At 33.6% G+C, this 18,185-nt stretch overlaps 13 non-coding genes across 13 annotated transcripts; 6 read left to right on the top strand and 7 right to left on the bottom strand.

The window, feature by feature from the left end:
* Positions 1 to 2,392: 2,392 nt before the first annotated feature.
* Positions 2,393 to 2,464, bottom strand: TRNAQ-UUG (transfer RNA glutamine (anticodon UUG)). The gene has a single exon. It is a non-coding gene; the product is annotated as a tRNA-Gln (tRNA).
* A 1,548-nt stretch (positions 2,465 to 4,012) lies between these two features.
* TRNAQ-CUG (transfer RNA glutamine (anticodon CUG)) lies at positions 4,013 to 4,084 on the top strand. The gene has a single exon. It is a non-coding gene; the product is annotated as a tRNA-Gln (tRNA).
* Positions 4,085 to 4,909: 825 nt separating this feature from the next.
* Positions 4,910 to 4,981, bottom strand: TRNAQ-UUG (transfer RNA glutamine (anticodon UUG)). The gene has a single exon. It is a non-coding gene; the product is annotated as a tRNA-Gln (tRNA).
* A 1,549-nt stretch (positions 4,982 to 6,530) lies between these two features.
* TRNAQ-CUG (transfer RNA glutamine (anticodon CUG)) lies at positions 6,531 to 6,602 on the top strand. The gene has a single exon. It is a non-coding gene; the product is annotated as a tRNA-Gln (tRNA).
* Positions 6,603 to 7,427: 825 nt separating this feature from the next.
* TRNAQ-UUG (transfer RNA glutamine (anticodon UUG)) lies at positions 7,428 to 7,499 on the bottom strand. Its single transcript has one exon. It is a non-coding gene; the product is annotated as a tRNA-Gln (tRNA).
* A 1,548-nt stretch (positions 7,500 to 9,047) lies between these two features.
* TRNAQ-CUG (transfer RNA glutamine (anticodon CUG)) lies at positions 9,048 to 9,119 on the top strand. The gene has a single exon. It is a non-coding gene; the product is annotated as a tRNA-Gln (tRNA).
* An 825-nt stretch (positions 9,120 to 9,944) lies between these two features.
* Positions 9,945 to 10,016, bottom strand: TRNAQ-UUG (transfer RNA glutamine (anticodon UUG)). The gene has a single exon. It is a non-coding gene; the product is annotated as a tRNA-Gln (tRNA).
* A 1,548-nt stretch (positions 10,017 to 11,564) lies between these two features.
* On the top strand, positions 11,565 to 11,636 carry TRNAQ-CUG (transfer RNA glutamine (anticodon CUG)). The gene has a single exon. It is a non-coding gene; the product is annotated as a tRNA-Gln (tRNA).
* An 825-nt stretch (positions 11,637 to 12,461) lies between these two features.
* On the bottom strand, positions 12,462 to 12,533 carry TRNAQ-UUG (transfer RNA glutamine (anticodon UUG)). Its single transcript has one exon. It is a non-coding gene; the product is annotated as a tRNA-Gln (tRNA).
* Positions 12,534 to 14,082: 1,549 nt separating this feature from the next.
* TRNAQ-CUG (transfer RNA glutamine (anticodon CUG)) lies at positions 14,083 to 14,154 on the top strand. Its single transcript has one exon. It is a non-coding gene; the product is annotated as a tRNA-Gln (tRNA).
* Positions 14,155 to 14,979: 825 nt separating this feature from the next.
* On the bottom strand, positions 14,980 to 15,051 carry TRNAQ-UUG (transfer RNA glutamine (anticodon UUG)). The gene has a single exon. It is a non-coding gene; the product is annotated as a tRNA-Gln (tRNA).
* Positions 15,052 to 16,599: 1,548 nt separating this feature from the next.
* TRNAQ-CUG (transfer RNA glutamine (anticodon CUG)) lies at positions 16,600 to 16,671 on the top strand. The gene has a single exon. It is a non-coding gene; the product is annotated as a tRNA-Gln (tRNA).
* An 825-nt stretch (positions 16,672 to 17,496) lies between these two features.
* TRNAQ-UUG (transfer RNA glutamine (anticodon UUG)) lies at positions 17,497 to 17,568 on the bottom strand. The gene has a single exon. It is a non-coding gene; the product is annotated as a tRNA-Gln (tRNA).
* Between the last annotated feature and the right edge of the window lie 617 nt (positions 17,569 to 18,185).

The raw sequence follows: 18,185 nt of genomic DNA, 5'->3' as shown, positions 1-18,185 counted from the left end.
TCTACTGTCAAAGAGAAACTGAATTGGATTGCTTTCCTATTCTGGTAAACTTTTGCATATTGAACTATGTTGGTGAAGGATGTTGCCCAAAAGACTCAAATAACGTTATAACTCTGTTGAACAGTGGTTTTTATGTGAGATAATATTTTTCAATGAAAGATAAGTTGCCCCCTGAGGCAAATCTCTTCTGTCAAAATGGAAAGCTCACCCTGGTACGGGAGGGTGGATGGTGTCGTGGTTAGCACTCTGGACTCTGAAAACAGGGATCTGAGTACAAATTTCAGTGGGACTTATCTGAACATTACAATTTTCTTTTCCATTCAGTTCTTAGAAGTTTTATTTGGAACAACATCACATTTACTTATAAACATGTAAAAATCAACCTGTACATATGTATCTCTGTATATATAGCTATATGTCTCTGTATATTTATAGGAACATATAAACATATAGATTATAAAAATAAATATAATTAGTGGAGGTGAAAATCATGAACAGTTGTTGCCTCTCAGCATTTGAAACATGAGTTTCTACTTCTTTCTCTTTTATATGTCCTGAAATTGAGATAGTCACTTTTTACTCATTATTGATCCAACAATACAGTTGATGTATACAAAGCATATAATATGATTTGTGAATGAAGTTCAAAAATGAGAATTTGATCAGTACCTGTCATGCCTCCGACCAAAAGCTTATATTTTACGATTGGAGATCAACTGTTGTAAATCAGCATGAAAAACATTTTCTTTTCACGAATTTCCATACTAATATAAAACAACATTTTTACTAGCTGAATGAGATCATCATTTGGGTTCCTCTATGTTTGATTGAAGAAAACTTCTCATTCAAAATGTGCTATTTTCGCCTTATCAATAGCGGGAAAGCTTAAAAAAGTGATGCTGTGAATCACCCGTCTGAAATGCGTTTGAGAAAATCAGGATATGATTTTATAATGGCTAACTACTTTGTGAAGAAATTTGATGTCAAAGTATTGTAAAGTTTGTATTGATGTAACTTGTTCAAGCTGATGGACATTTTGAAAGCATTCAATAATTGACTCTTTCAACCTACTGGTGTTGGATTTGAGCTATCAATGAACAAAGATGAAGAAATGGAAAAGCTCAAGAGTAATAAAAAAAGTCCCTCCAAGGTTTCAAATCGGATCATTGGATGCAAAGTCCAAATTGCCAACCATTGCTCTATCGAGCCACCCATGCAGGAGACAGAGACATTGCTTCAGTAGTCTGGAAATGTAGACTGTTTTATTATGCTACAGGCAAAGATGAACATTGTGATATAACTTTTATATTCAGATAAACATTTGAATATTTAACACTTTTATAGGGAATATAGCTGAAAAGAATCAAATCACATTAAATCTCTATCCACTATGACCATTCAAATGAGAATGAGATATCTTTTTATCAATATAAGAGAAGGACATCACTGATGCGCTCTCTTTTGTCTCAATGGAAAAGGCACTCTTGTGTGAGAGGGTTCCATGGTGTAATGGTTAGCACTCTGGACTCTGAATCCAGCGATCCGATTTCAAATCTCGGTGGGACCTACTACAATTATGAGATTCACTGTTTAACTCATTTTTTAGAATTTGGTCTAGAAAAAACCTAATATCAATGTTTTATACTGATGCGTATGAACGCATAAGTATGTATAGATGCATACATAGCTTTATCCATCTAGATAGCTGTTAGACAATATGAACATATCAATTATTCATAAACATAAATATTGAAGCTGAACCTAGAAACTGTTCTTTCACATCCACATTGTAAACATGAGTTTATTTTCCTTTCTCATCTATATGGCCAGTAATGAGATAGTTCATTTTTGCTGATTTCTTAGCTGACAACATGCTGGACTTACACAGTGCATTTCATTGTGAATTTCTTTGAAAGTGAATTTCAGATTCACACCTTTGACATGTCTTTCAAAAGATTCAACTTTATTGGTTGTGGATTTACTGTTGAAAATCAGTGTGTAAAATCTTTGTACGTCTGAATTTCAAGATTATTATTCAAACTGCACATCTTCGGTCCCCGTAATACAAAGTTTGACTCCTCAAGTTTTGTTTTAATGAATGCTTTGCAATTAAAAAGTTCCTTGTTCCCCTTATCAATAACAGTAAGATTTTAAAAAGTAATGTCGTGCATCAAGCCCCTGTGATGAGTTTGAGAAACCAGAGTGAGTTTGTAAAATCTCTCATTATTTTGAGCCATTTAGTTTCCAGGTATTGTAAAAATTCTATTATTTGCTCACATCTAGTAAACTTTTAGAGTATAATCAATAAATTAATTTTTCACCCTACCGGTATTAGATATGTGATATTAATGAATACACTTGAAAGAAAATGATTTGGTCAAGAGTCATAAAATGGTCCCACCGAGATTTGAACTCGGATCATTGGATTCAAAGTCCAAAGTGCTAACCATTACACCATGGAACCTCCCATGTGAAAGGAGTGCAAACTGCTGCAGCAATGTGGAAATGTCAAAGTTTTTAATATTCTACTGTCAAAGAGAAACTGAATTGGATTGCTTTCCTATTCTGGTAAACTTTTGCATATTGAACTATGTTGGGGAAGGATGTTGCCCAAAAGACTCAAATAACGTTATAACTCTGTTGAACAGTGGTTTTTATGTGAGATAATATTTTTCAATGAAAGATAAGTTGCCCCCTGAGGCAAATCTCTTCTGTCAAAATGGAAAGGTCACCCTGGTACGGGAGGGTGGATGGTGTTGTGGTTAGCACTCTGGACTCTGAAAACAGGGATCTGATTACAAATTTCAGTGGGACTTATCTGAACATTACAATTTTCTTTTCCATTCAGTTCTTAGAAGTTTTATTTGGAACAACATCACATTTACTTATAAACATGTAAAAATCAACCTGTACATATGTATCTCTGTATATATAGCTATATGTCTCTGTATATTTATAGGAACATATACACATATAGATTATAAAAATAAATATAATTAGTGGAGGTGAAAATCATGAACAGTTGTTGCCTCTCAGCATTTGAAACATGAGTTTCTACTTCTTTCTCTTTTATATGTCCTGAAATTGAGATAGTCACTTTGTACTCAGTATTGATCCAACAATACAGTTGATGTATACAAAGCATATCATATGATTTGTGAATAAAGTTCAAAAATGAGAATTTGATCAGTACCTGTGATGCCTCCGACCAAAAGCTTATATTTTACGATTGGAGATCAACTGTTGTAAATCAGCATGAAAAACATTTTCTTTTCACGATTTCCATACTAATATAAAACAACATTTTTACTAGCTGAATGAGATCATCATTTGGGTTCCTCTATGTTTGATTGAAGAAAACTTCTCATTCAAAATGTGCTATTTTCGCCTTATCAATAGCGGGAAAGCTTAAAAAAGTGAGGCTGTGAATCACCCGTCTGAAATGCGTTTGAGAAAATCAGGATATGATTTTATAATGGCTAACTACTTTGTGAAGAAATTTGATGTCAAAGTATTGTAAAGTTTGTATTGATGTAACTTGTTCAAGCTGATGGACATTTTGAAAGCATTCAATAATTGACTCTTTCAACCTACTGGTGTTGGATTTGAGCTATCAATGAACAAAGATGAAGAAATGGAAAAGCTCAAGAGCAATAAAAAAAGTCCCTCCAAGGTTTCAAATCGGATCATTGGATGCAAAGTCCAAATTGCCAACCATTGCTCTATCGAGCCACCCATGCAGGAGACAGAGACATTGCTTCAGTAGTCTGGAAATGTAGACTGTTTTATTATGCTACAGGCAAAGATGAACATTGTGATATAACTTTTATATTCAGATAAACATTTGAATATTTAACACTTTTATAGGGAATATAGCTGAAAAGAATCAAATCACATTAAATCTCTATCCACTATGACCATTCAAATGAGATATCTTTTTATCAATATAAGAGAAGGACATCACTGATGCGCTCTCTTTTGTCTCAATGGAAAAGGCACTCTTGTGTGAGAGGGTTCCATGGTGTAATGGTTAGCACTCTGGACTCTGAATCCAGCGATCCGAGTTCAAATCTCGGTGGGACCTACTACAATTATGAGATTCACTGTTTAACTCATTTTTTAGAATTTGGTCTAGAAAAAACCTAATATCAATGTTTTATACTGATGCGTATGAACGCATAAGTATGTATAGATGCATACATAGCTTTATCCATCTAGATAGCTGTTAGACAATATGAACATATCAATTATTCATAAACATAAATATTGAAGCTGAACCTAGAAACTGTTCTTTCACATCCACATTGTAAACATGAGTTTATTTTCCTTTCTCATCTATATGGCCAGTAATGAGATAGTTCATTTTTGCTGATTTCTTAGCTGACAACATGCTGGACTTACACAGTGCATTTCATTGTGAATTTCTTTGAAAGTGAATTTCAGATTCACACCTTTGACATGTCTTTCAAAAGATTCAACTTTATTGGTTGTGGATTTACTGTTGAAAATCAGTGTGTAAAATCTTTGTACGTCTGAATTTCAAGATTATTATTCAAACTGCACATCTTCGGTCCCCGTAATACAAAGTTTGACTCCTCAAGTTTTGTTTTAATGAATGCTTTGCAATTAAAAAGTTCCTTGTTCCCCTTATCAATAACAGTAAGATTTTAAAAAGTAATGTCGTGCATCAAGCCCCTGTGATGAGTTTGAGAAACCAGAGTGAGTTTGTAAAATCTCTCATTATTTTGAGCCATTTAGTTTCCAGGTATTGTAAAAATTCTATTATTTGCTCACATCTAGTAAACTTTTAGAGTATAATCAATAAATTAATTTTTCACCTTACCGGTATTAGATATGTGATATTAATGAATACACTTGAAAGAAAATGATTTGGTCAAGAGTCATAAAATGGTCCCACCGAGATTTGAACTCGGATCATTGGATTCAAAGTCCAAAGTGCTAACCATTACACCATGGAACCTCCCATGTGAAAGGAGTGCAAACTGCTGCAGCAATGTGGAAATGTCAAAGTTTTTAATATTCTACTGTCAAAGAGAAACTGAATTGGATTGCTTTCCTATTCTGGTAAACTTTTGCATATTGAACTATGTTGGTGAAGGATGTTGCCCAAAAGACTCAAATAACGTTATAACTCTGTTGAACAGTGGTTTTTATGTGAGATAATATTTTTCAATGAAAGATAAGTTGCCCCCTGAGGCAAATCTCTTCTGTCAAAATGGAAAGCTCACCCTGGTACGGGAGGGTGGATGGTGTCGTGGTTAGCACTCTGGACTCTGAAAACAGGGATCTGAGTACAAATTTCAGTGGGACTTATCTGAACATTACAATTTTCTTTTCCATTCAGTTCTTAGAAGTTTTATTTGGAACAACATCACATTTACTTATAAACATGTAAAAATCAACCTGTACATATGTATCTCTGTATATATAGCTATATGTCTCTGTATATTTATAGGAACATATAAACATATAGATTATAAAAATAAATATAATTAGTGGAGGTGAAAATCATGAACAGTTGTTGCCTCTCAGCATTTGAAACATGAGTTTCTACTTCTTTCTCTTTTATATGTCCTGAAATTGAGATAGTCACTTTTTACTCATTATTGATCCAACAATACAGTTGATGTATACAAAGCATATAATATGATTTGTGAATGAAGTTCAAAAATGAGAATTTGATCAGTACCTGTCATGCCTCCGACCAAAAGCTTATATTTTACGATTGGAGATCAACTGTTGTAAATCAGCATGAAAAACATTTTCTTTTCACGAATTTCCATACTAATATAAAACAACATTTTTACTAGCTGAATGAGATCATCATTTGGGTTCCTCTATGTTTGATTGAAGAAAACTTCTCATTCAAAATGTGCTATTTTCGCCTTATCAATAGCGGGAAAGCTTAAAAAAGTGATGCTGTGAATCACCCGTCTGAAATGCGTTTGAGAAAATCAGGATATGATTTTATAATGGCTAACTACTTTGTGAAGAAATTTGATGTCAAAGTATTGTAAAGTTTGTATTGATGTAACTTGTTCAAGCTGATGGACATTTTGAAAGCATTCAATAATTGACTCTTTCAACCTACTGGTGTTGGATTTGAGCTATCAATGAACAAAGATGAAGAAATGGAAAAGCTCAAGAGTAATAAAAAAAGTCCCTCCAAGGTTTCAAATCGGATCATTGGATGCAAAGTCCAAATTGCCAACCATTGCTCTATCGAGCCACCCATGCAGGAGACAGAGACATTGCTTCAGTAGTCTGGAAATGTAGACTGTTTTATTATGCTACAGGCAAAGATGAACATTGTGATATAACTTTTATATTCAGATAAACATTTGAATATTTAACACTTTTATAGGGAATATAGCTGAAAAGAATCAAATCACATTAAATCTCTATCCACTATGACCATTCAAATGAGATATCTTTTTATCAATATAAGAGAAGGACATCACTGATGCGCTCTCTTTTGTCTCAATGGAAAAGGCTCTCTTGTGTGAGAGGGTTCCATGGTGTAATGGTTAGCACTCTGGACTCTGAATCCAGCGATCCGAGTTCAAATCTCGGTGGGACCTACTACAATTATGAGATTCACTGTTTAACTCATTTTTTAGAATTTGGTCTAGAAAAAACCTAATATCAATGTTTTATACTGATGCGTATGAACGCATAAGTATGTATAGATGCATACATAGCTTTATCCATCTAGATAGCTGTTAGACAATATGAACATATCAATTATTCATAAACATAAATATTGAAGCTGAACCTAGAAACTGTTCTTTCACATCCACATTGTAAACATGAGTTTATTTTCCTTTCTCATCTATATGGCCAGTAATGAGATAGTTCATTTTTGCTGATTTCTTAGCTGACAACATGCTGGACTTACACAGTGCATTTCATTGTGAATTTCTTTGAAAGTGAATTTCAGATTCACACCTTTGACATGTCTTTCAAAAGATTCAACTTTATTGGTTGTGGATTTACTGTTGAAAATCAGTGTGTAAAATCTTTGTACGTCTGAATTTCAAGATTATTATTCAAACTGCACATCTTCGGTCCCCGTAATACAAAGTTTGACTCCTCAAGTTTTGTTTTAATGAATGCTTTGCAATTAAAAAGTTCCTTGTTCCCCTTATCAATAACAGTAAGATTTTAAAAAGTAATGTCGTGCATCAAGCCCCTGTGATGAGTTTGAGAAACCAGAGTGAGTTTGTAAAATCTCTCATTATTTTAAGCCATTTAGTTTCCAGGTATTGTAAAAATTCTATTATTTGCTCACATCTAGTAAACTTTTAGAGTATAATCAATAAATTAATTTTTCACCCTACCGGTATTAGATATGTGATATTAATGAATACACTTGAAAGAAAATGATTTGGTCAAGAGTCATAAAATGGTCCCACCGAGATTTGAACTCGGATCATTGGATTCAAAGTCCAAAGTGCTAACCATTACACCATGGAACCTCCCATGTGAAAGGAGAGCAAACTGCTGCAGCAATGTGGAAATGTCAAAGTTTTTAATATTCTACTGTCAAAGAGAAACTGAATTGGATTGCTTTCCTATTCTGGTAAACTTTTGCATATTGAACTATGTTGGGGAAGGATGTTGCCCAAAAGACTCAAATAACGTTATAACTCTGTTGAACAGTGGTTTTTATGTGAGATAATATTTTTCAATGAAAGATAAGTTGCCCCCTGAGGCAAATCTCTTCTGTCAAAATGGAAAGCTCACCCTGGTACGGGAGGGTGGATGGTGTTGTGGTTAGCACTCTGGACTCTGAAAACAGGGATCTGATTACAAATTTCAGTGGGACTTATCTGAACATTACAATTTTCTTTTCCATTCAGTTCTTAGAAGTTTTATTTGGAACAACATCACATTTACTTATAAACATGTAAAAATCAACCTGTACATATGTATCTCTGTATATATAGCTATATGTCTCTGTATATTTATAGGAACATATAAACATATAGATTATAAAAATAAATATAATTAGTGGAGGTGAAAATCATGAACAGTTGTTGCCTCTCAGCATTTGAAACATGAGTTTCTACTTCTTTCTCTTTTATATGTCCTGAAATTGAGATAGTCACTTTTTACTCATTATTGATCCAACAATACAGTTGATGTATACAAAGCATATCATATGATTTGTGAATGAAGTTCAAAAATGAGAATTTGATCAGTACCTGTCATGCCTCCGACCAAAAGCTTATATTTTACGATTGGAGATCAACTGTTGTAAATCAGCATGAAAAACATTTTCTTTTCACGATTTCCATACTAATATAAAACAACATTTTTACTAGCTGAATGAGATCATCATTTGGGTTCCTCTATGTTTGATTGAAGAAAACTTCTCATTCAAAATGTGCTATTTTCGCCTTATCAATAGCGGGAAAGCTTAAAAAAGTGATGCTGTGAATCACCCGTCTGAAATGCGTTTGAGAAAATCAGGATATGATTTTATAATGGCTAACTACTTTGTGAAGAAATTTGATGTCAAAGTATTGTAAAGTTTGTATTGATGTAACTTGTTCAAGCTGATGGACATTTTGAAAGCATTCAATAATTGACTCTTTCAACCTACTGGTGTTGGATTTGAGCTATCAATGAACAAAGATGAAGAAATGGAAAAGCTCAAGAGTAATAAAAAAAGTCCCTCCAAGGTTTCAAATCGGATCATTGGATGCAAAGTCCAAATTGCCAACCATTGCTCTATCGAGCCACCCATGCAGGAGACAGAGACATTGCTTCAGTAGTCTGGAAATGTAGACTGTTTTATTATGCTACAGGCAAAGATGAACATTGTGATATAACTTTTATATTCAGATAAACATTTGAATATTTAACACTTTTATAGGGAATATAGCTGAAAAGAATCAAATCACATTAAATCTCTATCCACTATGACCATTCAAATGAGATATCTTTTTATCAATATAAGAGAAGGACATCACTGATGCGCTCTCTTTTGTCTCAATGGAAAAGGCACTCTTGTGTGAGAGGGTTCCATGGTGTAATGGTTAGCACTCTGGACTCTGAATCCAGCGATCCGAGTTCAAATCTCGGTGGGACCTACTACAATTATGAGATTCACTGTTTAACTCATTTTTTAGAATTTGGTCTAGAAAAAACCTAATATCAATGTTTTATACTGATGCGTATGAACGCATAAGTATGTATAGATGCATACATAGCTTTATCCATCTAGATAGCTGTTAGACAATATGAACATATCAATTATTCATAAACATAAATATTGAAGCTGAACCTAGAAACTGTTCTTTCACATCCACATTGTAAACATGAGTTTATTTTCCTTTCTCATCTATATGGCCAGTAATGAGATAGTTCATTTTTGCTGATTTCTTAGCTGACAACATGCTGGACTTACACAGTGCATTTCATTGTGAATTTCTTTGAAAGTGAATTTCAGATTCACACCTTTGACATGTCTTTCAAAAGATTCAACTTTATTGGTTGTGGATTTACTGTTGAAAATCAGTGTGTAAAATCTTTGTACGTCTGAATTTCAAGATTATTATTCAAACTGCACATCTTCGGTCCCCGTAATACAAAGTTTGACTCCTCAAGTTTTGTTTTAATGAATGCTTTGCAATTAAAAAGTTCCTTGATCCCCTTATCAATAACAGTAAGATTTTAAAAAGTAATGTCGTGCATCAAGCCCCTGTGATGAGTTTGAGAAACCAGAGTGAGTTTGTAAAATCTCTCATTATTTTGAGCCATTTAGTTTCCAGGTATTGTAAAAATTCTATTATTTGCTCACATCTAGTAAACTTTTAGAGTATAATCAATAAATTAATTTTTCACCTTACCGGTATTAGATATGTGATATTAATGAATACACTTGAAAGAAAATGATTTGGTCAAGAGTCATAAAATGGTCCCACCGAGATTTGAACTCGGATCATTGGATTCAAAGTCCAAAGTGCTAACCATTACACCATGGAACCTCCCATGTGAAAGGAGTGCAAACTGCTGCAGCAATGTGGAAATGTCAAAGTTTTTAATATTCTACTGTCAAAGAGAAACTGAATTGGATTGCTTTCCTATTCTGGTAAACTTTTGCATATTGAACTATGTTGGGGAAGGATGTTGCCCAAAAGACTCAAATAACGTTATAACTCTGTTGAACAGTGGTTTTTATGTGAGATAATATTTTTCAATGAAAGATAAGTTGCCCCCTGAGGCAAATCTCTTCTGTCAAAATGGAAAGCTCACCCTGGTACGGGAGGGTGGATGGTGTCGTGGTTAGCACTCTGGACTCTGAAAACAGGGATCTGAGTACAAATTTCAGTGGGACTTATCTGAACATTACAATTTTCTTTTCCATTCAGTTCTTAGAAGTTTTATTTGGAACAACATCACATTTACTTATAAACATGTAAAAATCAACCTGTACATATGTATCTCTGTATATATAGCTATATGTCTCTGTATATTTATAGGAACATATACACATATAGATTATAAAAATAAATATAATTAGTGGAGGTGAAAATCATGAACAGTTGTTGCCTCTCAGCATTTGAAACATGAGTTTCTACTTCTTTCTCTTTTATATGTCCTGAAATTGAGATAGTCACTTTGTACTCAGTATTGATCCAACAATACAGTTGATGTATACAAAGCATATCATATGATTTGTGAATAAAGTTCAAAAATGAGAATTTGATCAGTACCTGTGATGCCTCCGACCAAAAGCTTATATTTTACGATTGGAGATCAACTGTTGTAAATCAGCATGAAAAACATTTTCTTTTCACGATTTCCATACTAATATAAAACAACATTTTTACTAGCTGAATGAGATCATCATTTGGGTTCCTCTATGTTTGATTGAAGAAAACTTCTCATTCAAAATGTGCTATTTTCGCCTTATCAATAGCGGGAAAGCTTAAAAAAGTGAGGCTGTGAATCACCCGTCTGAAATGCGTTTGAGAAAATCAGGATATGATTTTATAATGGCTAACTACTTTGTGAAGAAATTTGATGTCAAAGTATTGTAAAGTTTGTATTGATGTAACTTGTTCAAGCTGATGGACATTTTGAAAGCATTCAATAATTGACTCTTTCAACCTACTGGTGTTGGATTTGAGCTATCAATGAACAAAGATGAAGAAATGGAAAAGCTCAAGAGCAATAAAAAAAGTCCCTCCAAGGTTTCAAATCGGATCATTGGATGCAAAGTCCAAATTGCCAACCATTGCTCTATCGAGCCACCCATGCAGGAGACAGAGACATTGCTTCAGTAGTCTGGAAATGTAGACTGTTTTATTATGCTACAGGCAAAGATGAACATTGTGATATAACTTTTATATTCAGATAAACATTTGAATATTTAACACTTTTATAGGGAATATAGCTGAAAAGAATCAAATCACATTAAATCTCTATCCACTATGACCATTCAAATGAGATATCTTTTTATCAATATAAGAGAAGGACATCACTGATGCGCTCTCTTTTGTCTCAATGGAAAAGGCACTCTTGTGTGAGAGGGTTCCATGGTGTAATGGTTAGCACTCTGGACTCTGAATCCAGCGATCCGAGTTCAAATCTCGGTGGGACCTACTACAATTATGAGATTCACTGTTTAACTCATTTTTTAGAATTTGGTCTAGAAAAAACCTAATATCAATGTTTTATACTGATGCGTATGAACGCATAAGTATGTATAGATGCATACATAGCTTTATCCATCTAGATAGCTGTTAGACAATATGAACATATCAATTATTCATAAACATAAATATTGAAGCTGAACCTAGAAACTGTTCTTTCACATCCACATTGTAAACATGAGTTTATTTTCCTTTCTCATCTATATGGCCAGTAATGAGATAGTTCATTTTTGCTGATTTCTTAGCTGACAACATGCTGGACTTACACAGTGCATTTCATTGTGAATTTCTTTGAAAGTGAATTTCAGATTCACACCTTTGACATGTCTTTCAAAAGATTCAACTTTATTGGTTGTGGATTTACTGTTGAAAATCAGTGTGTAAAATCTTTGTACGTCTGAATTTCAAGATTATTATTCAAACTGCACATCTTCGGTCCCCGTAATACAAAGTTTGACTCCTCAAGTTTTGTTTTAATGAATGCTTTGCAATTAAAAAGTTCCTTGTTCCCCTTATCAATAACAGTAAGATTTTAAAAAGTAATGTCGTGCATCAAGCCCCTGTGATGAGTTTGAGAAACCAGAGTGAGTTTGTAAAATCTCTCATTATTTTGAGCCATTTAGTTTCCAGGTATTGTAAAAATTCTATTATTTGCTCACATCTAGTAAACTTTTAGAGTATAATCAATAAATTAATTTTTCACCTTACCGGTATTAGATATGTGATATTAATGAATACACTTGAAAGAAAATGATTTGGTCAAGAGTCATAAAATGGTCCCACCGAGATTTGAACTCGGATCATTGGATTCAAAGTCCAAAGTGCTAACCATTACACCATGGAACCTCCCATGTGAAAGGAGTGCAAACTGCTGCAGCAATGTGGAAATGTCAAAGTTTTTAATATTCTACTGTCAAAGAGAAACTGAATTGGATTGCTTTCCTATTCTGGTAAACTTTTGCATATTGAACTATGTTGGTGAAGGATGTTGCCCAAAAGACTCAAATAACGTTATAACTCTGTTGAACAGTGGTTTTTATGTGAGATAATATTTTTCAATGAAAGATAAGTTGCCCCCTGAGGCAAATCTCTTCTGTCAAAATGGAAAGCTCACCCTGGTACGGGAGGGTGGATGGTGTCGTGGTTAGCACTCTGGACTCTGAAAACAGGGATCTGAGTACAAATTTCAGTGGGACTTATCTGAACATTACAATTTTCTTTTCCATTCAGTTCTTAGAAGTTTTATTTGGAACAACATCACATTTACTTATAAACATGTAAAAATCAACCTGTACATATGTATCTCTGTATATATAGCTATATGTCTCTGTATATTTATAGGAACATATAAACATATAGATTATAAAAATAAATATAATTAGTGGAGGTGAAAATCATGAACAGTTGTTGCCTCTCAGCATTTGAAACATGAGTTTCTACTTCTTTCTCTTTTATATGTCCTGAAATTGAGATAGTCACTTTTTACTCATTATTGATCCAACAATACAGTTGATGTATACAAAGCATATAATATGATTTGTGAATGAAGTTCAAAAATGAGAATTTGATCAGTACCTGTCATGCCTCCGACCAAAAGCTTATATTTTACGATTGGAGATCAACTGTTGTAAATCAGCATGAAAAACATTTTCTTTTCACGAATTTCCATACTAATATAAAACAACATTTTTACTAGCTGAATGAGATCATCATTTGGGTTCCTCTATGTTTGATTGAAGAAAACTTCTCATTCAAAATGTGCTATTTTCGCCTTATCAATAGCGGGAAAGCTTAAAAAAGTGATGCTGTGAATCACCCGTCTGAAATGCGTTTGAGAAAATCAGGATATGATTTTATAATGGCTAACTACTTTGTGAAGAAATTTGATGTCAAAGTATTGTAAAGTTTGTATTGATGTAACTTGTTCAAGCTGATGGACATTTTGAAAGCATTCAATAATTGACTCTTTCAACCTACTGGTGTTGGATTTGAGCTATCAATGAACAAAGATGAAGAAATGGAAAAGCTCAAGAGTAATAAAAAAAGTCCCTCCAAGGTTTCAAATCGGATCATTGGATGCAAAGTCCAAATTGCCAACCATTGCTCTATCGAGCCACCCATGCAGGAGACAGAGACATTGCTTCAGTAGTCTGGAAATGTAGACTGTTTTATTATGCTACAGGCAAAGATGAACATTGTGATATAACTTTTATATTCAGATAAACATTTGAATATTTAACACTTTTATAGGGAATATAGCTGAAAAGAATCAAATCACATTAAATCTCTATCCACTATGACCATTCAAATGAGATATCTTTTTATCAATATAAGAGAAGGACATCACTGATGCGCTCTCTTTTGTCTCAATGGAAAAGGCTCTCTTGTGTGAGAGGGTTCCATGGTGTAATGGTTAGCACTCTGGACTCTGAATCCAGCGATCCGAGTTCAAATCTCGGTGGGACCTACTACAATTATGAGATTCACTGTTTAACTCATTTTTTAGAATTTGGTCTAGAAAAAACCTAATATCAATGTTTTATACTGATGCGTATGAACGCATAAGTATGTATAGATGCATACATAGCTTTATCCATCTAGATAGCTGTTAGACAATATGAACATATCAATTATTCATAAACATAAATATTGAAGCTGAACCTAGAAACTGTTCTTTCACATCCACATTGTAAACATGAGTTTATTTTCCTTTCTCATCTATATGGCCAGTAATGAGATAGTTCATTTTTGCTGATTTCTTAGCTGACAACATGCTGGACTTACACAGTGCATTTCATTGTGAATTTCTTTGAAAGTGAATTTCAGATTCACACCTTTGACATGTCTTTCAAAAGATTCAACTTTATTGGTTGTGGATTTACTGTTGAAAATCAGTGTGTAAAATCTTTGTACGTCTGAATTTCAAGATTATTATTCAAACTGCACATCTTCGGTCCCCGTAATACAAAGTTTGACTCCTCAAGTTTTGTTTTAATGAATGCTTTGCAATTAAAAAGTTCCTTGTTCCCCTTATCAATAACAGTAAGATTTTAAAAAGTAATGTCGTGCATCAAGCCCCTGTGATGAGTTTGAGAAACCAGAGTGAGTTTGTAAAATCTCTCATTATTTTAAGCCATTTAGTTTCCAGGTATTGTAAAAATTCTATTATTTGCTCACATCTAGTAAACTTTTAGAGTATAATCAATAAATTAATTTTTCACCCTACCGGTATTAGATATGTGATATTAATGAATACACTTGAAAGAAAATGATTTGGTCAAGAGTCATAAAATGGTCCCACCGAGATTTGAACTCGGATCATTGGATTCAAAGTCCAAAGTGCTAACCATTACACCATGGAACCTCCCATGTGAAAGGAGAGCAAACTGCTGCAGCAATGTGGAAATGTCAAAGTTTTTAATATTCTACTGTCAAAGAGAAACTGAATTGGATTGCTTTCCTATTCTGGTAAACTTTTGCATATTGAACTATGTTGGGGAAGGATGTTGCCCAAAAGACTCAAATAACGTTATAACTCTGTTGAACAGTGGTTTTTATGTGAGATAATATTTTTCAATGAAAGATAAGTTGCCCCCTGAGGCAAATCTCTTCTGTCAAAATGGAAAGCTCACCCTGGTACGGGAGGGTGGATGGTGTTGTGGTTAGCACTCTGGACTCTGAAAACAGGGATCTGATTACAAATTTCAGTGGGACTTATCTGAACATTACAATTTTCTTTTCCATTCAGTTCTTAGAAGTTTTATTTGGAACAACATCACATTTACTTATAAACATGTAAAAATCAACCTGTACATATGTATCTCTGTATATATAGCTATATGTCTCTGTATATTTATAGGAACATATAAACATATAGATTATAAAAATAAATATAATTAGTGGAGGTGAAAATCATGAACAGTTGTTGCCTCTCAGCATTTGAAACATGAGTTTCTACTTCTTTCTCTTTTATATGTCCTGAAATTGAGATAGTCACTTTTTACTCATTATTGATCCAACAATACAGTTGATGTATACAAAGCATATCATATGATTTGTGAATGAAGTTCAAAAATGAGAATTTGATCAGTACCTGTCATGCCTCCGACCAAAAGCTTATATTTTACGATTGGAGATCAACTGTTGTAAATCAGCATGAAAAACATTTTCTTTTCACGATTTCCATACTAATATAAAACAACATTTTTACTAGCTGAATGAGATCATCATTTGGGTTCCTCTATGTTTGATTGAAGAAAACTTCTCATTCAAAATGTGCTATTTTCGCCTTATCAATAGCGGGAAAGCTTAAAAAAGTGATGCTGTGAATCACCCGTCTGAAATGCGTTTGAGAAAATCAGGATATGATTTTATAATGGCTAACTACTTTGTGAAGAAATTTGATGTCAAAGTATTGTAAAGTTTGTATTGATGTAACTTGTTCAAGCTGATGGACATTTTGAAAGCATTCAATAATTGACTCTTTCAACCTACTGGTGTTGGATTTGAGCTATCAATGAACAAAGATGAAGAAATGGAAAAGCTCAAGAGTAATAAAAAAAGTCCCTCCAAGGTTTCAAATCGGATCATTGGATGCAAAGTCCAAATTGCCAACCATTGCTCTATCGAGCCACCCATGCAGGAGACAGAGACATTGCTTCAGTAGTCTGGAAATGTAGACTGTTTTATTATGCTACAGGCAAAGATGAACATTGTGATATAACTTTTATATTCAGATAAACATTTGAATATTTAACACTTTTATAGGGAATATAGCTGAAAAGAATCAAATCACATTAAATCTCTATCCACTATGACCATTCAAATGAGATATCTTTTTATCAATATAAGAGAAGGACATCACTGATGCGCTCTCTTTTGTCTCAATGGAAAAGGCACTCTTGTGTGAGAGGGTTCCATGGTGTAATGGTTAGCACTCTGGACTCTGAATCCAGCGATCCGAGTTCAAATCTCGGTGGGACCTACTACAATTATGAGATTCACTGTTTAACTCATTTTTTAGAATTTGGTCTAGAAAAAACCTAATATCAATGTTTTATACTGATGCGTATGAACGCATAAGTATGTATAGATGCATACATAGCTTTATCCATCTAGATAGCTGTTAGACAATATGAACATATCAATTATTCATAAACATAAATATTGAAGCTGAACCTAGAAACTGTTCTTTCACATCCACATTGTAAACATGAGTTTATTTTCCTTTCTCATCTATATGGCCAGTAATGAGATAGTTCATTTTTGCTGATTTCTTAGCTGACAACATGCTGGACTTACACAGTGCATTTCATTGTGAATTTCTTTGAAAGTGAATTTCAGATTCACACCTTTGACATGTCTTTCAAAAGATTCAACTTTATTGGTTGTGGATTTACTGTTGAAAATCAGTGTGTAAAATCTTTGTACGTCTGAATTTCAAGATTATTATTCAAACTGCACATCTTCGGTCCCCGTAATACAAAGTTTGACTCCTCAAGTTTTGTTTTAATGAATGCTTTGCAATTAAAAAGTTCCTTGATCCCCTTATCAATAACAGTAAGATTTTAAAAAGTAATGTCGTGCATCAAGCCCCTGTGATGAGTTTGAGAAACCAGAGTGAGTTTGTAAAATCTCTCATTATTTTGAGCCATTTAGTTTCCAGGTATTGTAAAAATTCTATTATTTGCTCACATCTAGTAAACTTTTAGAGTATAATCAATAAATTAATTTTTCACCTTACCGGTATTAGATATGTGATATTAATGAATACACTTGAAAGAAAATGATTTGGTCAAGAGTCATAAAATGGTCCCACCGAGATTTGAACTCGGATCATTGGATTCAAAGTCCAAAGTGCTAACCATTACACCATGGAACCTCCCGTGTGAAAGGAGTGCAAACTGCTGCAGCAATGTGGAAATGTCAAAGTTTTTAATATTCTACTGTCAAAGAGAAACTGAATTGGATTGCTTTCCTATTCTGGTAAACTTTTGCATATTGAACTATGTTGGGGAAGGATGTTGCCCAAAAGACTCAAATAACGTTATAACTCTGTTGAACAGTGGTTTTTATGTGAGATAATATTTTTCAATGAAAGATAAGTTGCCCCCTGAGGCAAATCTCTTCTGTCAAAATGGAAAGCTCACCCTGGTACGGGAGGGTGGATGGTGTCGTGGTTAGCACTCTGGACTCTGAAAACAGGGATCTGAGTACAAATTTCAGTGGGACTTATCTGAACATTACAATTTTCTTTTCCATTCAGTTCTTAGAAGTTTTATTTGGAACAACATCACATTTACTTATAAACATGTAAAAATCAACCTGTACATATGTATCTCTGTATATATAGCTATATGTCTCTGTATATTTATAGGAACATATAAACATATAGATTATAAAAATAAATATAATTAGTGGAGGTGAAAATCATGAACAGTTGTTGCCTCTCAGCATTTGAAACATGAGTTTCTACTTCTTTCACTTTTATATGTCCTG

Source organism: Triturus cristatus, chromosome 5_2 (assembly GCF_964204655.1).
Source record: "Triturus cristatus chromosome 5_2, aTriCri1.1, whole genome shotgun sequence".
Lineage (NCBI taxonomy): Eukaryota > Metazoa > Chordata > Amphibia > Caudata > Salamandridae > Triturus > Triturus cristatus.
This window is presented reverse-complemented; position numbering and strand designations above follow the sequence as displayed.